At 51.1% G+C, this 12,857-nt stretch overlaps 1 pseudogene; it reads right to left on the reverse strand.

Moving 5' to 3' along the window:
• The window catches only part of LOC119104347 (calpain-11-like), a 28,187-nt pseudogene extending 20,661 nt beyond the window's left edge, over positions 1 to 7,526 (reverse strand).
• Between the last annotated feature and the right edge of the window lie 5,331 nt (positions 7,527 to 12,857).

A 12,857-nucleotide genomic window follows, 5' to 3' on the forward strand; every position in this document is an offset into this window, starting at 1 on the left:
GTTGGCGGCAGGCTGTGCGCAGTTGGCTCCAGTTTATATTGGCACCGGAAATAATCGCTCCCTGTGACCGCTAACAAGAGAGCCGCTGTCGCTGACCAGCCATCACATAAACGTTGGAGGGCGTTTCAAATGTCAGCCGTGCATACTGGGAACTGCCAACACATATTTGAAGAGGCAGAACCACACTTAGGGTTATACGAAAACGTAAACTGGACGCTCGAGGTTAGTCATCGCTTAACGTGATGCTAGATGGGAAGCCTCGGTCGGTCAAAGCGAAAAATAAGCAAATCGCTTGCATTGGCTGGCCAATCAAGTGGCTTACATTGGCCGGCCAATCAAAGCGCACCTGGGCAGCCGAAGCTGTAAACAGCGATGAGGGTGACTCAAAGCGGTGGCCAGTAGCCAATCAGCTTCGCAGCTGGTGCTTACTCATGTAACAATGACCAACCGCTGGACAGAGGTTTGAAGCCAGACAAAGCGTAAGTGCCAATCCGAGGTGGTGATGACGTTAAAATTCCACGCTGTGGGCGAGATTACGGAATTTATCCCAGGCCCCCTCATCGCTCCGGTGTGAGGAGCCCGCTGAATCATAATGATCTAAATAGACAGCTGAACAAAATAGCGTACCGCGAGTTTGCACGGGACTTACTTCAAAAGTACGGCGATGCAATCATGAGATACAGCGTGAACAAATATTTTGGCCGTCGGTTGAGAAGAGCTCGTGCTAAACAAATCATGTTTTAAACGTGTCAGCAGCGATTCAAACTTCCACTGGATGGAATCAATCCGAGGTAAGCGATGCTCACAAGGAAAACATCTCGGACATTCAAAGGCTGTGCAAACTAACTTGTTATGAACAGGATGTTCCAGGTATTGATGCATGCAAGTGGAAAGCCAGACTTTGTCCAAAAGGTGCACTTTTCCAGGGCAGAATACCCATGTGGATATTTCTCATAGTATGCAGCCATCAATTACCATGCAACAGGAGAAATGCGCTATACAAGATGCAATGCCTCATTTGTTGGAGCATTCACCCATGACATCTGGTTGTGCACATATTTTGACTTCATCTATTCTGGGCTGTCATGTTAGCCTAGATTTACACATATCTATGCTTGGCGATCTTGCAATGTCTAGACTACAATGCATGGAAGTTAAATCAGTCAGCAGCATTACCCCCAATCAATGACAGTGAAGCCTATCAACACAACCTGCAAACGTAACCTAGATATAGATGACAACCTCAAGCCGGGTGTTTTTTCCCACATTCAAACCTCGACAGTAACTCATCAACATTCACGGGAACGTTTCGCGCAGCCCAGCGACTGGTACATCACTTCCCACACAGGTTCCAGACCGCATTCCATCGCCGTCGGCAGGCTTCGTCAACCTCTTTCATCTGCCGGCCGCCCTGGGCCACCGATCGGCGGCCCTCCGCGCCAGTTTCCAGGCTAGTGGGCCGCTCCAGCGCCGGCCCAGAAACACTGGAATGCCTCCGAATATATATCCGGAGGGCTGCCAAATCGTCCGTGGCAGCCGGCGCTGCCAAACACCGCCGCAGGCGCTCAGGTCGATGCCAGGAGGGCGGCCAAATCATCGCAGGTGCCGAGGGCGGGGGCCGGGCTCAAGGCCACTAACTCCGCTCGGCCGGCCACAAGACGGCGTGCTCGGTTCCCCTCCCCTCCCAGCCTCCCCTCCCCTCCCAGCCTCCCTCACAAGCTGTCGCGATCCTACGACACCGGGGTGATGTATTTTCGCACAGAGCAATTAGCGTTCTATTCTGAGCCGTGTACTGTGAGCTTGACACCACACAGTGAACTGAAGCTGAGTGGGCGGAGTCGCAGCCAGGTGCAACGACAAGAGCCGCACCAGGTTGACAAACACCGCGCTAAGTTTGTTGGACCCTGAAGCACCAACCACACAGCGGCTGTGGCTTTAGGTCACATTCCGGACCTCTCCCGACCATCAACGACGCATTTACCCCGACGACACCGTGGGCTGGGCAGCAGCAGGTCTCAACAGCGGCGGCGGCACCACAGCTGACAGCCCAGGAAACCGTGGGCTGGCCAGCAGGAGCTCTCAACAGCGGCGGCGGCACAACAGCTGACTGCCCAGGACCAGGGTCCAACTTTCCACGCTCCTATATTAGCTTCAGGGCCTCCCATGCCATCCCAAACTGGACCTAGCTGCTGACCCCGAAGTTTGAGGACTTCGCCGACAGTTACCGTGCCAGTGACGTCTCTTTGCTCAGTTGAAATTGATACGTTGAGTTTGCGCCATAAGTCAGCACCAATGACGCGAACCTTATAATTACGGAACTTGGGCGGGGGGGGGGGGGGAGGGGGAGCCGCGTCTGCGACGGATCGGCAAAAAATGACCGGAAACGAACGCGCAATGACAGGTGAACGTAAGGTGTACCACAACACTACAAAATGTCGCCACTCAGCAATAAATAAATTCCAAACTGTTTCTTAGAGTACTTTGAGTCATGGTTTTTAGCACTTCCGACAAAAGGCATTTAAGGTACCTCAGGGAAACACAATGACAATCATATTCGTGGAAATACGCTTTAAGTGACCGCATAAAATGGAATCAAAACTGAACGCAACAATACCTCTAGCACTCACAACGTAAAAGCCGCTCTAGGCCTCTCGCAGGCACTTTAACCTTCAAGGTGAATGTCTTTCTGGCTTTGTCAGGGCGTCTGACCAATAATCTGTAACAAGAAGTGCACGTTGCCAGCGAGGCCTAATCCAGGAAGTACTCTAATCCACTCTTCTCGCCTCTTTCTCGTTTCGTCCCGATCCCCTGACGTCCCGTTTATCCGGGACAGGCTGCATGCATCAGCTATGAGAGGGTGGAGTGCCGCGCGGGCGGTAGCCCCGCTAGGGCGCCCGCACATGCCCTGAAGAGGGGCTCATGTGCGGTGTAGGTATCGGGAGCGGGGACTTATACATGCCTGTAGTCCTGTCCCAGCACTATCAAAGCTCCCTCTGCAGCGGAGCTGTGGTGGCCTCTGGCCGGGTCAGAGCCTGAAGCTGCGGCGGCTCTCTGGCCAGGTCAGTGTCTGGAGCTGCGGGGGCCCTCTGGCCAGGTCAGAGCCTGAAGCTGCGGCGGCTCTCTGGCCGGGCCAGTCGGCGGTGGCCGCCTGCCAGCGGCGCTCAGACTGGCGACGGTGTGTCAAACCAGCGGCGCCTCGTTAGTGTTCGTCTGTCATCGCCCCCCCCCCCTACTCCCCCGCACAGAGAGGGTCCACACCCGATCCCGGACAGTGTCACATCCGACCCCACCACTCTGCTCCACGCGTCAGCACCCGAGGGCAGGTTGCTCTTTAACGTCCACCCTGCACGTGACCTTTTCAAACGTATGAAGGCAGGTCTTCCGGTGCCAGTGTCCACGACCCGGTCCACCGTTCGTACAATAATAAAACAGGTTGCATATGCCGGGACCAGGTGACTTACTTCCCTCCCCCCGTACAGATCGGGTCCCGAGTCAGCACACACTCCTCCAGGTCAAGGTCACATTCAAGCATCGCCACCAGACAGCGTCGCACCTCCGCCCCACCCGCCGCAGACCCCTGAGACCCATGCCAGCAGGACTGTGGACTACACGCCTGTTGTACGCGGAGGGAGCAGAGCGCGCTAAACAACCAGATGGCTGGCTCGGCGCTCTTGAGACGGAAATATCCTGCCGCCAGGGGCTCCGTAACAGCGCCAGCGAGCGGCGAGTTGGCCAGCGTCACGAAATTCAATATTACGCCGATGGACAATACACAGAAATATATATTTTGAAAGCTGTGGATGTCCGTACTTGAGAAAGCCCCAGGAACTTGGTAAGTCCGTGCATTTGAGAGTGATTCATGGAGATTATTTACCTTATGTCGAGGGCAGTAAAAGCGCAGGGATGGGCCATAAAGTGATGAATAGTGCAGGATTTCAAATCTGAGGTTATGTTTGTTGTAGTAAATGTGTCAACGGTTCAAATCATGCGTCAGTTTGCTGTTTATTTGCTGGTTTGTTTGATCGTTTTATTCATTTGTGGAGATGAAATGTTTGATTTCTTTGAACTACCCATTTTTCAGGCTATGACTGGATTGGGTTGAATGAGACTATGCTTCAACTTATAGACTAGTGTCTTTAGGCGAATTTTTGCGTGATCTACTTATTACATGTTCACGTGGGATCAGCAATATGGAGCATAATTCTATAAAAGTCGTGATACGCGACTTTTTCAGCTTTGGCACGCAAGGGACACAAGAAAAATGCTCTGCAACATTATAACATACCAAGAGTGCTCGTCTTCATCTCGATTACTATGAGGTACGGTCTTTTTCAAAATAGCTAAAAACCTGACGCACATTGATCGGTCGAAGTTGAGCCCAGATCTCAACGACCCAGTGTCACACTCTTAGGGAATCGCAAACTGTATCAGAGAAAACAGACATGAATCACAGTATTGGCAAAAAAGGGCCGACCTGTGCTGATGGTCACGCGTTCCCCTGCAGAAAGCATGGATACGCCCGTTTTTTTAGTAGCTTTCAGACTGGATTTCAGACCTCACCAGCCAGGCTGGTGAAGACGCAAAACCAACTACCTAGTGCAGGGCGGTGCTTCGGATAACAGTTATCGATCGACCTCAAAACTGTACGACCCACAGGTGCATCAGTCACTGACCGGAATGCTACCATTGTCACCCATTTTGAAACTGATCTTTAAAACCATATCCTCTGGCCGAAGCCATGATGTAATGAGCCACAAAAATTGCAATGTCTCCGAACCCCGCACATGGTGGCCAGTGCCCGCGCAAAAATACTTTGATTCTTCATAATACTCTCGTCATAATTGCCGAAATCATATGTCTTTGCATACTAATTGATTGCATTGACGAAAATTAACCACCACGACCAGATCCAAAGTCAGCCGGTTTTCATGCAGCCTAATATGTGAATAAGAGCACAAATGTTACGTCAATGGACCTCCGCCTGTTGATATCTAAGGAACGGTACACTTCACGATCCACTGATCAAACCTAACGGCGTCAGTTCTCGAACGTGTCTGGCTCCAGCAACTTAGTTTTTCACATCACCTGCATGGAAATAACGCTGATTCTTCCTGCAGCGTCTCTCGTCCCATGCTGCCGGAAGAGCCCCGCTGGTGCATTAGCATACGTTCTCAATGGCGACATATGCTATGCTTTATCGTTATTTTGTGTTATGTTTTTGTCTTTCATGATAAGCGGCTGCGAGGTAAGGAGCAATACGAGTCTTCGCATGTGAAAATGCGGTGATCGTATAATGCAGATATATGCTTATTTCATAATGCGGATCCATCAAGATTTTATTATGCGAATATACCAAGATGTTATAATGTGGATACATGATGATTTTAAATTGCGGATATGTGATGCTTTCATCGTGCGGACATATGATGTTATAGCATTTATTCCGGGGAGCAGTATGCCGTGATGGATCGGGTTTGGACCACGCGAAGAGATAATTATGCGAGCAGGTTGATTTCAAAACTGACAGAGATTCAACCACCTCCTGGAAATTCGTTCGCTGACGGGAATTTGCACTCATCTACCGGTCATCTACCGGCTCATCTACTGACTCATCTACCAGCTGTTGATCGCGGCGGGTCCCTGCCCACCAACCATCGCACACCATCAAGCAACACGTACAGTTCGCAAATGATAAGTTCCCGAGCCAATCGTCCTCCTTTTTGGAGCAGGGGGACAGCTAGGCCATGACGAAATAGGAAAACCTCTATGCAAAAGACACCAGTTACACTCCGAGGGTTATCTCGAATGGCACTGCTTTAACACATGGTCTAATTTCAGCGGCCTCCCCAATGTGCATTTCTGTAGTCCTGGAAATAATCCGCGGCAGATTACGCGCAATGAAGGCTCAAACCTCGTTGACAAGATCACGTTTTTGAGAACGTTGTCTCATTTGCATGCACAAGGATCTAACAGAGCGCTGTTGTTCCAGAAGGTGCATACTGAATTTGAAAGCTTAACCACCCGGAGTTTGCGACCTTTGTTCACTAGGTTTTAGTAGGCTTGTGTTCGCAGCTACGCCTGCTTGTCCATTCTGTGCTGTTGGTCAGAATAAGAACACAAATGAGTGGCACATATTGTGAAAATGTTTGTTATTACGCGAGAAGTTGTCAACAATGGCAAAGAGACATCAGTGCTCCTTACTGTTATGATTCATTGGCCCATTACCAGCAACCTTTTGTCTGTGGGTAAAATATTTCGGAAGGGAAGACCAATGTGAACGACATATCAGGTTATTATGCTTCTTCAGGAACAGAGGCGTAAACATCATACAAATATCAGACAGTATTGCTCAGCATTTGTGTACTTGATGCCTTCTTCGCATCGATATCATGTTGCTCCTCCGCAGGAAGTGTGTGTGGGGGAAGGGGGAGGGCTATCCACCCGCACAATCCGCTGTTTCTTGTACAGCCCCCCTCCGCCCCCCCCCCCCTCCCCCCCCCCCCCCCAGTGGTGACAGCCAGTGCATTGATGAAAGTTCCAATCCTGACAAGAACAGGGGAGCGCAAATGACGGACCTCTCATTGTCAGACGTAGGTTTTCTTGGAACACCCCGCGGAACATATGCAAGAGTACATGACACCACAAGCAAGCAAATCCCAACCACTCGTGCTGCTCCAAAGGGGCTCAGCTCAGCTCAGCTCAGCAGCACGGTTTCTGCTTGGCTCAGCTCAGCAGCACAGTTCCTGCTCAGCTCAGCTCAGCTGCACAGCCTCTGCCCAGCTCAGCTCAGCAGGACGGTTTCTGCTCAGCTCAGCTCAGCAGCACAGTTTCAGCTCGGTTCAGCTCAGCTGCACAGTTTCAGCTCGGCTCAGCTCAGCTGCACGGTTTCTGCTCAGTTCAGCTCAGCAGCACAACTTCAGCTTAGCTCAGCTCAACAGCACAGTTTCTCCTCAAAGCACCGATATTGCACCTCATAACGCATAGCCTTATCGCGGGTTTCCTCCACGCGCTCAGTCGTTCTTTTTTACATCCGCAAGGATTCACATTCTTCACTACTTCCAACGTTTACGTTAGAGCCATAACAAATGTTTCCAAACACCTGTCGTAGCATCCAAACATTTCGCCAGGGATTCTTCTGGTGCATATAGCCCAGCCCGTGACATTCACACTCCTAGTGCGACTGAACATTTTTGGGCTAACAGGGGAGCATGAATTATGCCGGTTCTCCTGCCTTAGAGTCAACACATCGACATATCCCGAGCACGAAAAACACGTGCCTTGCAAGTAATATGTCGATTTGAAGTCGCAGTCCCTGCATGGCAAATGCCCCCCCCCCCCAAAAGCACACAATCAAAAGCACAGGAGGGGGGGGGGGGCGTTAAACTCGCCGCCTCCCCACTCCCCAACTCCAACATGACGTATGCGTCGCACGCGCGCCGCGTTACCTGATAGTTGAGTTGCTCGCGGTCCTTGTCGTACGCGAACTGGTACTGCTCCTTGAGCATATCTCTCGCCAGGTTGGCCATGGTGTCTGCGGAGGGTGGGGTGTGGAGGGAGGGCACAGGTCGGCCGGCTACGGCAGGTCGGCAGGAACAACCCACACCTGATCGCGGCACCGCCGGAGGGCGGCGGCGCAGGCGCTCCCGGTGGTAAAAATACCGACCCAGCTGGGCCCGGGGGCGCACGAGAGCGGCCAGATTTGTAACAAGACGGGACCGGTGGAGGCCCGGCGGGCCTATTGGGGATTTGTTGTGATGGGTGGAGGCAACATCTCAGTTTGTGCGGTAGGACTGACCTAGGGATTTAAAGTATGCAGTCGCCCATAGCCTGGTTCAGTTTTCATTTAGGCACACGGAGGTGTGAAGGAGGTAGCAAATCAAAACACCGCCCGCCTAATCCGTCTGCCTACGTCGGACCGATTCACGCATCAAACCTCGAGTGCGTGGTCTCCCAGCTAAATTGGAGCAGACGATTTGTGGCAACGGAGTGACAGCCATACCCACCTGCATCAACAGCATCGTGATGGTAATTGAACGAAGTGGTTTCGTTACCGTCAGAAACACGCTAACGTAGAGGTGCGCACACATCACACTACATTGCCGGATCGGAAGGCAGCGAACAAAACGCAGCTCATGGTGACTCGTTCTTTGACGGCCAGACGTGTGAAGTCAGTCTGGTGCAGTGGCACGCCTCATCACTGGAGTCAGCGGCCACCAACATTGACCTGTGTGGTTCTGATGCCCGGGGGCGTGTTTCAGTCTCAGCGTGGAGATAATGTTACCGAGCGCACAAACTCCGAATATTGCCACATTGGGAATACGCAGTGAAGAGCCAGGAGTACGTCAAAAGCCAGAAAAGTTCGCGGTTTTTATGCCGTTCTCTTCCAATAAAAAGGCAAAAGATGATATCATCTGAAATGAGCTCACTCTGAGATGTCAACCACCGCCAGTTTACTCAGAGATTCAGGGTTTCAGAGTGGCGCTTAGCAGAAAACGTCGCCAGCTGTCACAGAGCTCTTCTCGCAAACGTTACGGCTGCAATCAAGAATCCTTTCTGTTGCGCACAGCGCTATCTCAAGATGATTGCTTCAGCTATCGGTTAGGTGTACCTTGAAAAAAACGAGCTACGCTATTCACGTCTTCCTCTGTCTTTCGTCAGTGTCTGATGTTTGTTTTCCCTTCTCCGTCTCTGTTGGCCGCGGCCCGCGCCCTGCGGTGTCCGAAGGTCGCCTTCTAGTCACAAATGCTAGAATGGCCGGTGCCAGGGTCATCTGCGGCCCGGCACCCGCAGTCCTGTCCTGCCATGTGAAAGGGGAGGACACCCCACGTACCAGTCCTCCCCCTGTGACCCGCAGAGGCGGTCAGAATGAACCAGTGCCCGCCCTGTCATGAACGGTGATGAACCGGATGGAGCCACGCCGAGGTTCGCCGACCTGTTCGAGTCGAATTCATCCCTCCCCGTGTTGTGCTGAACACCAGACAATCTGGTAAAATTATTCCGTGAATTTGACCAAGGCCGACCTGAATTTAACGGATCCGAACACGTTGAGCCCTGAATATATTCGAGCCGAGCTATCTGAACTGAACTGAACTGAATTGAACTGAACTGGATGCGGTTGTGACAATGAAAATAGTAGTGACGTCTGCCTCTGCTGCGCGAATGGTCGAAACAGGATTTTTCACCAAGAAGTACACGTTGTCCGATTGTTGTGGCGAACTACCCTGGTGACGCGGTACCTGAAGCCAGCATAAAGAGCATGGTAATTGAAACGGGCTGGCGGCATCCAATCCTTCAAACACCAACACCACCGGCAGTCAGACCTCTGCTTGAATCACCTTCGGCAAAATCTATTTTGATTCCAACTCACAGTTCCGTAGGCAGCTCCAACTCACATTCCGAGCATCACATCATGCATTTGCCTTTCTGACTCAAGGGGAATCAGCTCTAATCCAGAATTGAGTGTGGTGGAGTCCATTCTGGCGACACCAGAAATTGTAGCTTATCATTCTATGGGTTCCACTATAAAACGCATGGATCTTTGCGATATCAATATCCCGGCGATAGACGACATAATTCCATTCCATCGCTTATCAATCTCCACAATGGAAGCTCATGTCGCTATTTGTATTTGACGCGTCGTATTTGTTGCTACTCATATTTGTATTTCTATTTGACTCGACTGAAGATTTTGATCTGGAGCGCAGCCAGAGGGGTGGGGCCGTCAGCCTCCTTAGGTTATATTCTCTTGCGACGAGTGCTCAATAATCTCCGTCCAGCTCTCTCTCTCTCTCTCTCTCTCTCTCTCTCTCTCTCCTCTCTCTCTCTCTCTCTCTCTCTCTCTCTCTCTCTTCTCTCTCTCCTCTCTCTCTCTTCTCTCTCTCTCTCTCCTCTCTCTCTCTCTCTCTCTCTCTCTCTCTCTCTCTCTCTCTCTCTCTCTCTCTCTCTCTCTCTCTCTCTCTCTCTCTCTCTCTCTCTCTCTCTCTCTCTCTCTCTCTCTCTCTCTCTCTCTCTCTCTCTCTCTCTCTCTCTCTCTCTCTCTCTCTCTCTCTCTCTCTCTCTCTCTCTCCCCACACACACACAACAAACAAAACAACTTAAAAGAAAAGGGGAAAATAAAAAAGAAGCAAAAAGGGCGCAAAACAAATTTCAGCTCACCTTCAACTAACGAAAGCTTGGTTGATTTTAGAGTAAATTCCATTCTCAGTAAGCTGAGCACAATACCGTCAGCAGCAGCGTCTTATCGCATATATTTGACATTGAAAGGATGCAATCTGAACCAGCTAGCTCTCACTCTCAGCCCCATAGATCCAAAAATCCGAGAAAACCAAGCAAGAAAGCTAGAACAAGATCACGAACATAATGTTCCCTTAGGTCTGATACATTCCGTCGCGCCGCATCCTTCGGCAGACGTTTTCTAACTTATATTGATTTATACTACCTTATATTGTAATACATTATACATCATTAATATATAATTATATATAAAATATCATTATATATCATATTATCATATATTAGCCCCATAGATCCAAAAATCCGAGAAAACCAAGCAAGAAAGCTAGAACAAGATCACGAACATAATGTTCCCTTAGGTCTGATACATTCCGTCGCGCCGCATCCTTCGGCAGACGTTTTCTAACTTATATTGATTTATACTACCTTATATTGTAATACATTATACATCATTAATATATAATTATATATAAAATATCATTATATATCATATTATCATATATTATATTATATATATAAATATACATATATATATATATATATATATCATTAATATTATATTTGTCTTATATAGTAACGTACAGTATGATAACTTATAACCATATTTATTTTATACCAAGTTATACTCCTTAATAAATGATTGCATGCCTCCTGATCTTTGGCGATAAGCGTGATGATATGCATGTTTTACAAGTCTTGTCCTTAAGTAAATCATGTAAACCTAGACACAAAGGTCTGCGCAAAATCTGCTCCAAATTTCCATAACAATATGGCACCTGTGCATTGCCTCCCTCCTGGCATCAGGTCCGGGCACGTACACAGACTTCGAGGTGCTGCAGCCAGCGCCGTCAGGCCGCGTCACCAACCGAGAGGCCGGCGACCCTCCCGGGTCGAACGGCGCGAGCCAGGACCGGTGCCAGCCGTCGGCAGCCTCAGCCGTCTGGAATGCCGCCCCCTCCCCCACCCCCACCTGCCCTGCCGTGGGCGCCGGGAGACGGTGCTATGTGTGCTACGGGCAGGGCTGCCTCGCATCTGTGGTGGCTGTCTGGTCTGGCTCGACGCGCGTCTGTGGTGGCTGTCTGGTCTGGCTCGACGCGCGTCTGAATTGGCTGTCTGGTCTGACTCGTCGCGCGTCTGTGGTGGCTGTCTGGTCAGGCGCGAGCGACGCGCGTCTGAATTGGCTGTCTGGTCTGACTCGTCGCGCGTCTGTGGTGGCTGTCTGGTCAGGCGCGAGCGACGCGCGTCTGTAATGACTGTCTGGTTACGCTCGACGCTCTTAATTAGCTTCCATAAAAAGACAGTCTGGTTGGCAGACGGCTGTCTGCTGGCGGGACCGTGGAACAGCAGCTCATTGGGTTCATCGGACTGCTGACCGGCCGGCGGGCCTGCCGTGGGTCAAGCGAGCAAGGTGGGAGGGGGGGAGGGGGCGGGTGGTGGACGGTCGATGCCGCACCGCTGGCCGGTGCTTGCCAGCCGTACTCCGCAAAGGTGATCATCGATCACCCACATGGTGTCTGGAGGTCGACAGGGTCATCACTCTCTCTGTCTCCCTCTCTCCCTCTCTCTCGCTCGCTCTCTCTATCTCTCTCTCTCCTTCGCTCGTCCATCCCACCGTCACCCCGCACGCTACTTGCTTCCGCCCGTTCCTATCAAGCATTCCATTACGCGTTCCCGTTCTCCTCCTCTGTTGCCGTTACACTGATGATACACCACTTTAAATTAACGGACAAGGAAGTACCATCAGCTGGATGACCACCTGAGATGGGAGCACGTCAGGTATTATACGCTTGTTAAAATCGCATCTGTTGTAAATATATCTGCAGCTGCAGCCTTCCGCGTCCGACCGCGCTTTGGAAAATACATGCGTTCTCATTGCAGCGGGACTCTGCCACAATTACCGGCTGATGGACCCCATCTCACCAAAACAGTCCGCGCAACAGTTCGACGATATAGTGCCTGCCACGGGCAGCGCCTTGTCGGTTATGTGAATTCTGTCACACTTTCCCTTGTATCCTGTAAATGTCCGATTGATTTTTCGGATCTATGTAGCGCGGATATATGATCGGATCGGATGTAGCGCGGGTGAGCGATCAGCGCCTGGTGTGCTGCCGTTTGTCCATGTTACGGCGGCGGTCGGGCCTGCCCGAGGGCACGGCCGGGCAGGCACGGTCGGGGCACAGCGAGAGCGAGCCGCTGAGCGAGTGGCAACTGGGAGTTGGACGGGGATTTGAAGCAGAACGCTCCCACATTAGAATTTCTGACTAATCAAGCGCGTGGGTCGGGCATGCCCACAAGTAACTTAAGTTACGCATGGGGCCGCCCTCACGGAACACATGTCTGTCCATCAACGCGCCCCCCCCCCTCCCCTAGCGCCATCTATTGAGAGCAGCTGGCACTACGCCATCACGACAGCGGAAGCTCGCGGATCGCGAGCGCTGTGTTCAGATGGGTTCTCGAGCCCGGCAGCTGCTCATAATGGAAGGCAGGACATGGAAACGCATTCTGCCGGGTGGGATATTGTTGTTTCGACAACGCAGACGACTCAGCGTCACACTGTTCATAACTGAGATGCAGAATACGCCCAGTATATTTCAGTGTGGATGCGTATAAAAGAAGCAACAGAA

The sequence above is a fragment of the Pollicipes pollicipes genome, unplaced genomic scaffold (genome assembly GCF_011947565.3).
Source record: "Pollicipes pollicipes isolate AB1234 unplaced genomic scaffold, Ppol_2.1 Scaffold_6052;HRSCAF=7182_pilon_pilon_pilon, whole genome shotgun sequence".
NCBI lineage: Eukaryota > Metazoa > Arthropoda > Thecostraca > Pollicipedomorpha > Pollicipedidae > Pollicipes > Pollicipes pollicipes.